This window comes from Furipterus horrens, unplaced genomic scaffold (genome assembly GCF_987537825.1).
Source record: "Furipterus horrens unplaced genomic scaffold, mFurHor1.1.pri manual_scaffold_6, whole genome shotgun sequence".
Lineage (NCBI taxonomy): Eukaryota > Metazoa > Chordata > Mammalia > Chiroptera > Furipteridae > Furipterus > Furipterus horrens.
Window position 1 is genome coordinate 96,226,936 of NW_028327176.1, and position 12,276 is coordinate 96,239,211.

Consider the following 12,276-nt stretch of genomic DNA (forward strand, 5'->3'; position numbering starts at 1 on the left):
ACTTCTCCCTTTCCTATACTGTTCTTAACATCCCCCTGTCTATTTTGTACCTACCAATTATGCTTCTTAATCCCTGCACCATTTCCCCATTCTCCCCTTTCCCCCTCCCAGCTAATAGCCCTCCAGATGATCCCCTTACCTATGATTCTGTTCCTGTTCTGATTGTTTGCTTAGTTTGTTTTTGTTTTTTATTTTTTTAGGTTCTGTTTTTGATAGTTCTGAGCTTGTTGTCATTTTAATGTTCATCGTTTTGATCTTCTTTTTCTTAAATAAGTCCTTTTAACATTTCATATAATAATGGCTTGGTGATGATGAACTCCTTTAGCTTTATCTTGTCTGGGAAGCACTTTATCTGCCCTTCCATTCTAAATGATAACTTTGCTGGATAGAGTAATCTTAGTTGTAGGTCGTTGCTTTTCATCACTTTAAATACTTCTTGCCTGCAAAGTTTCTTCTGAGAAATGAGATGATAATCTTATAGGGACCCTTTTGTAGGTAACTCTCTTCTTTTCTCTTGCTGCTCTTAAGATTCTCTCTTTATTTTTAACCTTTGGCATTTTAATTATGATGTATCTTGGTATGGTTCTCTTTGGGTCTAGCTTGTTTGGGACTCTCTGTGCTTCTTGGACTTGTATGTCTGTTTCCTTTGCCAAATTAGGAAAGTTTTTCTTCATTAATTTTTCACATAAGCTTTCAATTTCTTGCTCTTCCTTCTTCTGGCACCCCTATGATTCAGATGTTGGCATGTTTAAAGTTGTCCCAGATGTTCCTGAGCCTCTCATTTTTTTTCAGTTCTTGTTTCTTCATTCTGTACTAGCTGACTGTTTATTTCTTCCTTATATTCCAAATCGTTGATCTGAACCCCGGTGTCCTACCTTTCACCATTGGTTTTGTGTGGATTTTCCTTTGTTTCACTTAGCCTAGCTAAGTGAATACCCTTATGCATTTCTTCCCTTCTTCTTCCCTTATGCATTTGTCCTACTTAATCATGTCTTTCAAGTCTGTGAGCATTGTTATCACCAGTGTTCTGAACTCTGAGTCTGTTAGGTTGGCTATCTCCTCTTCACTTAGTTCTCCCACTGGAGCCTTGATCTGCTCCCTCTTTTGGGCCATACTTCTCTGTCTCCTCTACTTGACAGCTTACTGTGTTTGCCTGTGTCTTAGGTAGGTCTGTCGCTCCTGTTACATTGTAAGAGGCAGAGCCTTAGGTATTCATCAGTACAGGCGATCCATTTCACCACGTGGTGGCACTGTATGTGGGGGAGGGGTCTGAGAGGGAACAATACCACTTGCTCAGCACTTGCCCTTTTCCAGGTACTTCTTACGCTTCCTATATGGGACTGGCGCCCCTCTAGCTGTTGCCCTGGCTGTCGTTCCCAGGTGGGTGGGTCTGTGGACATTCTAGGACCGTAGGGGTCCTCTAAACAAATGGACTCTGCGAGAGACTGGCAGTTTCTTCCTTTGCCCCAATCCCTACGGGTTTTTACAGTCAGAAGCAGTTAGGTTTTATTTTCCCCAGCGCTGGAGCTGTGAGCTGCAGTCTGGTCTGGAGCCTAGATCGCTCTCCAGGTGTTCTTCCTGACTTTTATAATGTGTGGCTACTGTTTCCGCTGGCTGGCCACAGCCACTGCCAGTGCTGCCACTAGTGTCACACTGCATCCTCTCCGCCCTTTCTCTGCTCCTCCTACCTGTCTGGATGAGTATTGCTTCTTTATGTCTTTGTTTGCTAGACTTCCATGCAGTTCAATTTTCTGGTAGTACTGGTTATTTTTAGTTTTGAGGTAGTTGTATTTCTTCTTATTGTTATGGAGGGTGGTGAAGCATGTCTACCTATGTCTTCATCTTGGCCAGAAGTATTTAAAAAATCTTTTAAAAAAGTTCTAAAAATAAAAAAGTTTTACAAAATTGTTAAGGGTATTTACATTTATTATTACATTTTATGTCATGCTCATTTGGTATTCCCAGACCTTAACACAGTACCTAGCACATTATATGTGTTAAATGTTTATTAAGTGAATAATGAATACTCTTTTCATCCACTGAAGAGAGGTTAGAGCTTTACAGAGAGAAAATCATGGAGATTTGCAGTGTCTCTCTCATGTCTTCAGCAGATAACTGATCAGTATGTGTGCGCAGGGAAACTACCCAAGTCATGGGAAAGTACCAAAGGATAAGAGAAAACGAAATTTAGAGCTCACACAGGGCAGAGAATAGTTTATGTTCCCAACCTGTAAGAGTGTGAAAATCCTGTAATTCATGGTACTTTATGTGAAGTACTCAGAAGGGTATTGCCCTAATAAAGGGCAAATTAGCCATAGACTAAAGATTGACAGAGTGACAGAATTTTAAAGCAAGACTCGATAGACTCAAACTGTTTACAAGTAACTTAATTGTGTCCTAGACAAAATTCTAAAATATTTATAGGGATACAAAAATATCCAGTACTCAATAATGTAAAATTAACAATGTCTGTCATCCAATAAAAAATTACCAGGCATGCAGGTAAGCAGGAAAATAACACCCATAATGAAAAGGGGGGAAAATCAATCAATAGAAACAAACCCAGAAATGAGACAAATGATAGAATTAATAGAGAAGGACATTAAAATGTTATCACTATTTTTACATAAGTTCAAGAAGATAGAGGAAAGCTTTAATATATTAAATAAAGATATAGAAGATATAAAAAAGACACAACTTCCAGAGATGAAAACTACAATGTTTGAAAATAAAAATATGTTGGATGGGGTTAATAGTACATTAGACACTGCAGAAGAAAAGGTTAGTACACTTGAATACACAGCAATGGAAACTTCTAAATGAAAGACAGAGTGATAAAAGGACTGGGGGGAGAAGAGGGAGTATCCGTGAGCCATGGAGCAAATTCAGTGAGCCTAATTGGGGTCCTCAAAAGAGGGGTAAGCACACAAAATATATGAAATAATGGCTGAATTTGTTCTAAATTGGAGGAAAACTGTACTGTGACAGATTCTAGAAGTTTAATGAATCCCAAAGCACAAGAAGCATAAAGAAAACTATGCCAAGTCCTATCATAATCAAATTGCTTAATACCATGATAAAGAGAAAACTTCACAGCATCGGGGAGGAGAAAGACCTATTATGCACAAAAGGACAAAAATTAAGAATGACAACACAGTTCTCTTTGGAAATAATGCAAGCAAGAAACAGTGTGGCAGTAGCTTTAAGAACTGAACGAAGAGAAAAAATTCAGTCTAGAACTCTATGCCCAAGGAAAATACCTTTCAAAAATGAAGGCAAAATAAACACTTTAAAGATATACAAAAGCAGAAAGAATTTATCACCTGTACGTATGCAGTGCAAAAATGTTAAAAGAAGTCCTTCAGGAGAAGGAAAATGACAGCAGATGAAAATCTGGATTTACTCAAAGGAATGAACAACACTAGAAATAATAAATATATGCATACAAATAAAAATGATTACAGCTTATTATACCTTCAGTAACTCAGAGAACACATGGTTCTGGAGATGGCAGCCACTCCATAGCTCATGACTGCTTAAGTCAAGTTTCTCAATGGTTCCTCTGCTAACCTCAGCATCTTTTTTTCTATTATAGTTGATATACAATATTATATTAGTTTCAGGTATCCAACATAGTAATTTGTCATTTATATAACTTATGAAATGATCCCCCTGGTAAGTTTAGTACCCCTCTGGCATAACTTTAGGATCATTTAGAGGTAAGTTTGTTTGTAAATGATCGGGAACGTTTGGCATGTACTGATGCTACAGTAAATTAATACAAATACAGCAAATGTCATTCATTTTTTCTATGTTGATAGCCTATTGATTCTTGGTGGTCTTTTAGAGTTTTAGCTTAATAATCATCATTTTCCCTAGGTTGTGTTTTTGGAAGAAGAAAAAGAACAGAGAAGCATATAAGAAAGAGAACAAAAACATTTGCTACAGCAATCATACACCAAAAGTTCAGGTGGTGAAGTACTTGAAATCCTGTTATGACTTTAAAAGTTTTATTCTACTGCTACTCGCTTAGGTAGAATTGATTTGTTCAGCCAGCTTTCCTGAAGTATCTTTTCTTGAAACCAATACATTTCTTGATATGAGAACTCAGATTATTTACCGCAAGTGAAAAAAATTTTAATAGTCTGTCATCTTCCATCATATCTCTGCCATGGAGGTCTTTGAAATCTGTGATCTTAATGAAAATCAAACTGTCCTTAAGATATTTCTTTCAAGATAGCTGTTGTAAATTATTCTTGAAGCCACTAGATTTCTTTATATTTCGTGAGTTCAGTTGACTCTTGAACAATACGTGTTGAAATGTGCAGGTCTACTTATACATGGATTTTTTTTAATACTTATACAGTCAGTCCTCCATATCCCTGGGTTTCTTGTCCACACATTCAACCAACCATGGATCAAAACAATATTTGTTCCACAGTTAGGAATCCATTTTATGCCATTTTCTATAAGGGGCTTGTGCATCCTTTGATTTTGGTAGTGTGAGGGTCCTGGAACCAATTCCCCATGGATACTGAGGGACGACTGTAAAGTTTTGGAAGAATCAAAAGTTATATGCAGATTTTTTACTGCTGATGGGAGGGTTGGCGCCCTAACCCCCACTTCATTTAGGGGTCCACTGTATTTGATATCTGGTATATTTCCTAGGGTGCACCTGACTTGGGGTTCCTGTGTTTCAAGGGTCTCCGCTCTTTTCCTTTTGTTTTATTAATTGTATTTATTTTTTTAAAATAGGCCTTACATGCTTGTGCAGAGAAGGAAAACTCTGATTCCAAAAAACCTCCGCTGCCTTGCGGCATACCTCTTCAGGGGAAAGGCTAAGGGAGTAAACCCCGACAGAAAATCCGGAGCCGGAGTCCCTAAGGCGGTTTGACGTTGTAGTCAACACCGGCAACTCCTGCGGCGCACCTGAAGCCAAGCTGTATTGACTCCGTCTTTCCCTTGGATCCTTCAGCTGCGAAGAGAGGGGGGGGTCTGCTGCATGGGCAACAGCAGACCCTCCATATCACCCTGCCCAGGCTCTGTAGCTTCAGCTTCACTGGAGAGGACACTCCAGCGTCATCGCAAGATGTCGATTCAACACGGGAGGAGACAGATACCGTGTCACTCCCGAGTCGGACTGCACAGCCATTCTCGGCGGTGCAGATAGACTCTTAAGAAACTACACCATCGTCTCTCGAGACGGACGGCTGCCGCCGCCGCCGACAACGACATGCTTGTGGCACAACATTAAGAAGATACAAAAGGATATATAAGTGAAGAGTATACCTTCCTCCATTTCTAGCCACCCCACACAGTTTCACTCTCAGAAGTTGCTAGTGTTACTGGTTATTTGTGATTCATATAAGATCTGAACATTTATAACGACATGTATGTATATTCCACACCCCACACTTCGGAATATATTGTACACAGTGTTCTGCACCTTCCTTTTTCCATTGAACATGTATCTTTCCAAGTCAGCTTATGTAAAGCTGCCTTGTACTTTATTTATTTATTTATTTTTATTGTTGTTGTATTACAGTTGTCCCATTTTTCCCCCATTGCTCTCCCCTCTACCCAGCCACCCTTTTTCCCACAGTCATTCCCCACGCCATTGTCGATGTCCATGGATATTTATACTAGTTCCTTTACTAAGGCCTTCCCCTACTTACCCCCCTTTTCTCCCTCCTCCCTCTCCCCCTGGTAACTGTTACTCTGTTCCTTGTTCAGTTTTGTTCATTTGTTTGTGTTGTTCACTAGTCTCCTGTATTAAGTGATATCATATGGTATTTTTCTTTCTTTGCCTGGCTTATTTCACTAAGCATAATTCTCTATAGTTCCATCCATGCTGTCACAAATGGCAGGAGTTCCTTCTTTCTTTCTGCTGCATAGTATTCCATTGTGTAAATGCACCACAGGTTTTTGATCCACTCATCTACAGATGGGCACTTAGGTTGTTTCCAGCACTTGGCTATTGTAAATAGTGCTGCCGTGAACATAGGGGTGCATAAGTTCTTTTGAATTGGTGTATCAGGATTCTTCGGGTATAATCCTAGCAGTAGAATTGCTGCATCAAAAGGCAGTTCCATTTTTAGTTTTTTGAGGTAATTCCATACTGTTTTCCACAGTGGCTGCACCAGTCTGCATTCCCACCAACAGTGCACTAGGGTTCCCTTTTCTCCACATCCTCACCAGCACTTGTTGTTTGTTGATTTGTTGATGATGGCCATTCTGACTGGTGTGAGGTGATATCTCATTGTGGTTTTTATTTGCATCTCTTTGATGGCTAGTGATGTTGAGCATTCTTTCATATGCCTATGGACCTTCTGTATATCCTCCTTGGAGAAGTGTCTGTTTAGGTCCTTTACCCATTTTTTAATTGGCCTGTCTGTCTTCTTGGTGTTGAGACGTGTAAGTTCTTTATATATTTTGGAGCTCAATCCCTTGTCTGAGGTATCATTGGCAAATATGTTTTCCAGTATGGTTGGTTCCCTTTTCATCTTGCTGATGTTTTCTTTTACTGAGCATAAACTCTTTAGTTTGATGTAGGCCCATTTCTTTATTCTTTCCTTTATTTCCCTTACCTTAGGAAATATATTGGTGAAAATATTGTTACGTGGGATATCTGAAATTTTCCTGCCTATATTTTCCTCTAGGGCTTTTATGGTATCATGTCTTATATTTAAGTCTTTGATCCATCTTGAGTTTATTCTCATGTGTAGTGATCTAGTTTAATGTTTTTGCATGTCCCTGTCTAGTTCTCCCATCACCATTTGTTGAAGAGGGTCTTCTCACTCTATTTTATGTTCCTTCCCCCTTTGTTGAATATTAGTTGACCATACAAACCTGGGTTTATTTCTGGGCTCACTATTCTGTTCCATTGATCTATATGTCTTGTTCTTATGCCAATACCAGACTGTTTTGATTACAGTGGCTTTGTGGTATAGTTTGATGTCAGGTATTGTGATTCCTCCTCCTGTGTTCTTCTGTCTCAAGGTTGCTGTGGCTATTTGGGGTCTTTTTTGGTTCCATATAAATTTTTGAAGTATTTGTTCTAGGTCTGTGAAATATGTCACTGGTATTTTAATAGGGATTGCATTGAATCTGTAAATTGCTTTGGGTAGTATGGACATTTTAATGATGTTGATTCTTCCCATTCATGAACATGGTATATGCTTCCATTTATTTGTATCTTCCTTAATTTCTTTCTTCAGTGTTATATAGTTTTCTGAGTACAGGTCTTTTATCTCTTTGGTTAAATTTATTCCTAAGGTACTTTATTTTTCATGTTGCTATAATAAATGGGATTTTTTTCTAGTTTCTATCTCTGGTTTTTTATTGTTAGTGTACAGAAATGCCTTCAATTTCTGAATATTGACTTCGTACCCCGCTATTTTGCCAAATTCAGTTATTATGTTGAGTAGGTTTTTAGTCGAGTCTATAGGGATTTCTATGTACACTATCATGTCATCTGCAAGTAATAGCAGTTTTACTTTCTCTTTTCCAATTTGAATGCCTTTTATTTCTTTTTCTTATCTGATTGCTGTGGCTAGAACTTCCAAGACTATGTTGAATAGGAATGGAGAGAGTGGTCATCCTTGTCTTGCTCCTGATCTCAGGGGGAATGCTTTCAGTTTTTGTCAATTGAGTGTGATGTTGGCTTCAGGTTTTCCATACATGGCCTTTATTATGTTGAAGTATGCTCCCTCTATTCCCATTTTGCTGACTGTTTTCATCATAAATGGGTGTTGTACTTTATCAAATGCTTTTTCAGCATCTATTGATGTGATCATGTGGTTTTTGTCTTTCATTTTGTTTAAGTGGTGTATTACGTTTATTGATTTGTGAATATTAAGCCATCCTTGCATCCCTGGGATGTATCCCATTTGATCGCAGTGTATGATCTTTTTAATGTGTTGCTGGATCCGGTTTGCCAATATTTTGTTGAGGATTTTAGCATCTATGTTCATCAGCGATATTGGCCTGTAGTTTTCTTTTTTTGTTGTGTTTTGACCTAGTTTTGGAATTAGGGTAATACTGGCTTCATAGAAAGAGTTTGGGAGTCTTCCCTCTTCTCAGATTTTTTAGAATAGTTTGAGAAGGGTAGGCATTAGTTATTCCCTAAGCGTTTTGTAAAATTCTCCTGTGAAGCCATCCAGTCCAGCGCTTTTGTGTGCCAGGAGTTTTTTGATTACTGCTTCAATTCCACTCTTTGTTATTGGTCTGTTCAGGCTTTCTGCTTCTTCTTGATTCAGTTTTGGAAGATTATATGTTTCTAGAAATTTGTCCATTTCATCTAGGTTGTCAAGTTTCTTGCCATACAGTAGTTTGTAGTAATTTCTTACAATCCTTTGTATTTCTGTGATATCGGTTGTGATTTCTCTTCTTTTGTTTCTGATTTTGTTTATTTGGGTCCTCTCTCTTTTCTTCTTGATGAGCCTGGCTAAAGGCTTGTCAGTTTTGTTTATCTTTCAAAGAACCAGCTTCTGCTTTTGTTGATCTTTTTAATTGTTTGTTTCATCTCTATGTCATTTAATTCTGCCCTAATCTTGACTATTTCCTCCCTTCTACTTGCTCTGGGTTTTGTTTGTTGTTGTTGTTGTTCTAGTTCTTGTAGCTGTAGGATTAGATTTTTTATTTGAGATTCTTCTGTCCTTTTCATGTATGCCTGTATTGCTATGAACTTTCCTCTCAGGACTGCTTTTGCTGTGTCCCATAGGTTTTGGGCTGTCATGTGTTCATTATCATTTGTTTCTAGAAACTTCTTGATTTCTTCCTTGATCATTGTTAACCCATTCATTATTTAATATCGTGTTATTCATTCTCCATGAGTTTGAATGTCTTTGAGTTTTTTCCTTGAAGTTGATTTCTAGTTTCAAAGCATTGTGATCTGAGAAGATCCTTGATATAATTTCAATTTTTTTGAATTTGTTGAGGCTTGTTTTGTGTCCTACCATAAAAATGTTCCATGTGCACTTGAAAAGAATATATATTTTCCTCTTTGGGTGAAAAGTTCTATATATACCAACTAAGGCCATTTGATCTAGAGTGTTGTTCAATGCCTCAATATCCTTGGTGTTTCTTTGCTTTGAAGATCTGCCCATTGTTGATAAGGAGCTATTAAAGTCCCCTAGTATGAGTGTGTTGCTGTTGATATTCTTCTTGTAGTCTTCCAATATTTTCCTTATATATTTGGGTCCTCCTATGTTGGGTGCATATATGTTTACAAGGGTTATATCTTCTTGATGGAATGTTCCCTTAAGTATTATGAAATGCCTTTCTTTTTCTGTTTTTATGGCCTTTGCTGCAAAATCTGTTTGGTCTGATATAAATATTGCTACCCCAGCCTTTTTTTTCATGTCATTTGCTTGGAATACTTTTTTCCACCCCTTCACTTTCAGTCTGTGTAAGTCTTTTGTTTTGAGGTGGGTCTCTTGTAGACAGCATATATGTGGGTCATATTTTCATATCCATTTCGCTACCCTACATCTTTTGATTGTTGCATTTAACCCATTTACATTTAAGGTTATTATTGAAAGGTATTTATTCATTTCCCTTTGTACCTGTGTTCCTCTACCTCTCTCTTTTTCTCCTTTTTCTTAAAGCATTTTTTTAGCATCTCTTGCAAAAAATATGGAATGCTTCACGAATTTGAGTGTCATCCTTGTGCAGGGGCCATGCTAATCTTCTCTGTATCATTCCAGTTTTAGTATATGTACTGCCAAAGTGTGCAGTCAATCCTTTTTTTTTTTTTTTATTGGTTCCAGAGAGAGAGGGAGAGGACGGGAGAAAGAGAGGGAAAGAATCATTGATGTGAGAGAGAAACATCAATCACTTGCCTCTTGGACACGCCCCAACTGGGGACCAAACACATAAGCCAGGCATGTGCCCTGACTGGGAATCAAACTGGCAACCTTTTGGTTTGTGGGATGATGCTCAATCAACTGAGCCATGCTGGGAAGGGTTGCCTCCTTACTTTTAATGGTTATGTAGTATCCACTGTGTGGGTGAACCATGATTCATTTAGCAAGTCTCTCATTCTGGACATCTAGGGTTTTAAAAAATATTTTAGTGTACTCTCCCTCCCTGGAATATGCCCGCACCTTTCCCCAACAAGCGTGCATCTCCTAAACTCTAAGGAACCCCAGAGACTTGCAACCAGGGGAGAAGCAGGCAGCAGCTCTCATCTCAAGTTAACCCCCTGAGCCTGTCCCAAAGCGCCCTTTTCTCTGACTTTCCAGTGAGCCAAAGCAGCCCTGTCTAGGCTCTTTTGTTGCTTCCTCTATTCTAAGCCCTTCCTGTTTCACTGTCCCCAGCTTTAATAAGTATACTCTCAAAGTAAAAAAAAAATATTTTAAATTCAAATATAATTTCTATTCCATAAAATTTACCCTTTTAAAGTGTACAGTTTAGTGGTTTAATTCCAGAATGTGTTCATCACTCCATAAAGAAACCTGTATCCTTGAAATGTAGGTTTTTACAGTCTTCCTGTAAATAATGCTGCACTGGATATTCTTATACACATACCATTTCCCACATGCGCAAGAATATCTGCAGGGCAAATACCCAGAAATATGTTTGCCAGGTACAATTATTTGTGCAGTTAAAATTTTGAAAAGTATTGCTAAATTTCCCTCTCTGGAGTTACGAGTTTACACTCTCCACCGCTAAGGTATAAAAATTCCAGTTTCCACCCTGGCTGGTGTGGCTCAGTAGAATGAGTACCGGCCTGGGAACTTAAAACTCCCCTCTTCAATTCGTAGTCAGGGCACAGGCCAGGGTTGCAGGACTGGTCCCCAGCTGGGGATGTGCAAGAGGCAACCAATCAATGTTTCTTCTCACATCAACGTTTCTCTCCCTTTCTTTCTCCCTTCTTTCCTCTCTAAAATTTTTGTTTTTAATCTTTAAAAATGAATACCAGTTTCCCCACTACCTGACCAGCATAGTTCTTAATCAAACTGTATCTTTGCCAGCTGACAGACAATAGTATCTCATTGTAATTTTAGTTTACATAAGTCCCCCTTATTCACAGGGGTACCTTCCAAACCTTGCACCCCCCATGTCTGAAACGGTGTTAATACTGAACCCTATATTTACTGTTTTTTTCCTATACATATATACACTTTATGGCTTCTCTTTGGCACATCCAAATTGCTAGCATCACTACTTCTGTGCCTTGGGCCCATTATGAAGTAAAATAAGGGTGACTTGAACACATGCACTGCAGTACTGTGACCACTGATCTGATAACTGAGAGGCTACTAAGTGACTAACAGGTGGGGAACATATGCAGCGTGGAGATGCTGGACAAACGATGATTCATGCCCTTAATGGGACACAGCAGGATGGCGAGAGAGTTCATCACGCTACTAAGAACAACATACAATTTCAAACTTATGAATTGTTTATTTCTGGAATTTTCCATTTAATATTTTCAGACTGAGGTTGATTTTGGATAGCTGAAATCGCAGAAAGTGAAACCATGGCTATGGAGGACTTCTAAAAATTCTCTTATTCCAAATAAAGTTGATTATTTTTATAAATGTAGGGCTACCTGTCTTTTTATATGAATTATTTATACCCCTTGATTTTCTGCAAAGTAGCTGATTACTTTCTTTTTTTCTTATTTCTCCTTTATATACCAGGGAGAAGAGCCCTTTCTTATATGAGTTGGAGATATACTTCCCACTTAAGTTTGTTGGGTGTTTTAGTCTTGACTTTATTTATGATTTTGTTTTATCGTGCAGAATTTTTTAATTTTATGTACACCTTTTATGACTTCTTTGTTTTGCAACAGACTTCCCCCACTCCAAGATTATAAAAAACAATTTCTCCCGTGTGTTAGTCTAGTACTGAAAGGTTCTTCTCCCCCACTCCGACCACCCCTTTTAACTCTTGTATTCATCTGGACTTTATTTTTGTGTAAGATGTGAGGTATGGACCCACCTTCTTTTCTCTAGATAGCTAACATTTCCCCCCCTGATTTAGAATGTTACTTCTTTTTTTAAATTTTTTTACTTTATTTTTATTTATTTTTAGAGAGAGGGGAAGGAAAAAAGAGAGGTTGCCTCTCGTACGTCCCCAGTTGGGGACCCAGCCTGCAACCCAGGCATGTGCCCTGGCCTGGAATCGAACTGGCAACCTTTAAGTTTGCAGTCTGGCACTAAATCCACTACACCAGCCAGGGCAGGAATAGGAATGTTCTGTATATACATATCCTCTCTCTCTCTCTCTCTCTCTCTCTCTCTCTCTCTCTCTCTCTCTCTCTCTCTC

General features: G+C 38.5%; 1 protein-coding gene and 1 non-coding gene across 2 annotated transcripts in view; one reads left to right on the forward strand and one right to left on the reverse strand.

Moving 5' to 3' along the window:
* The window catches only part of BICRAL (BICRA like chromatin remodeling complex associated protein), a 77,020-nt gene that overhangs the window by 33,838 nt on the left and 30,906 nt on the right, over positions 1–12,276 (forward strand). The gene's annotated exons all lie outside the window — the stretch shown is intronic.
* On the reverse strand, positions 9,631–9,735 carry LOC150007022 (U6 spliceosomal RNA). Its single transcript, XR_016512239.1, has one exon. It is a non-coding gene; the product is annotated as a U6 spliceosomal RNA (small nuclear RNA).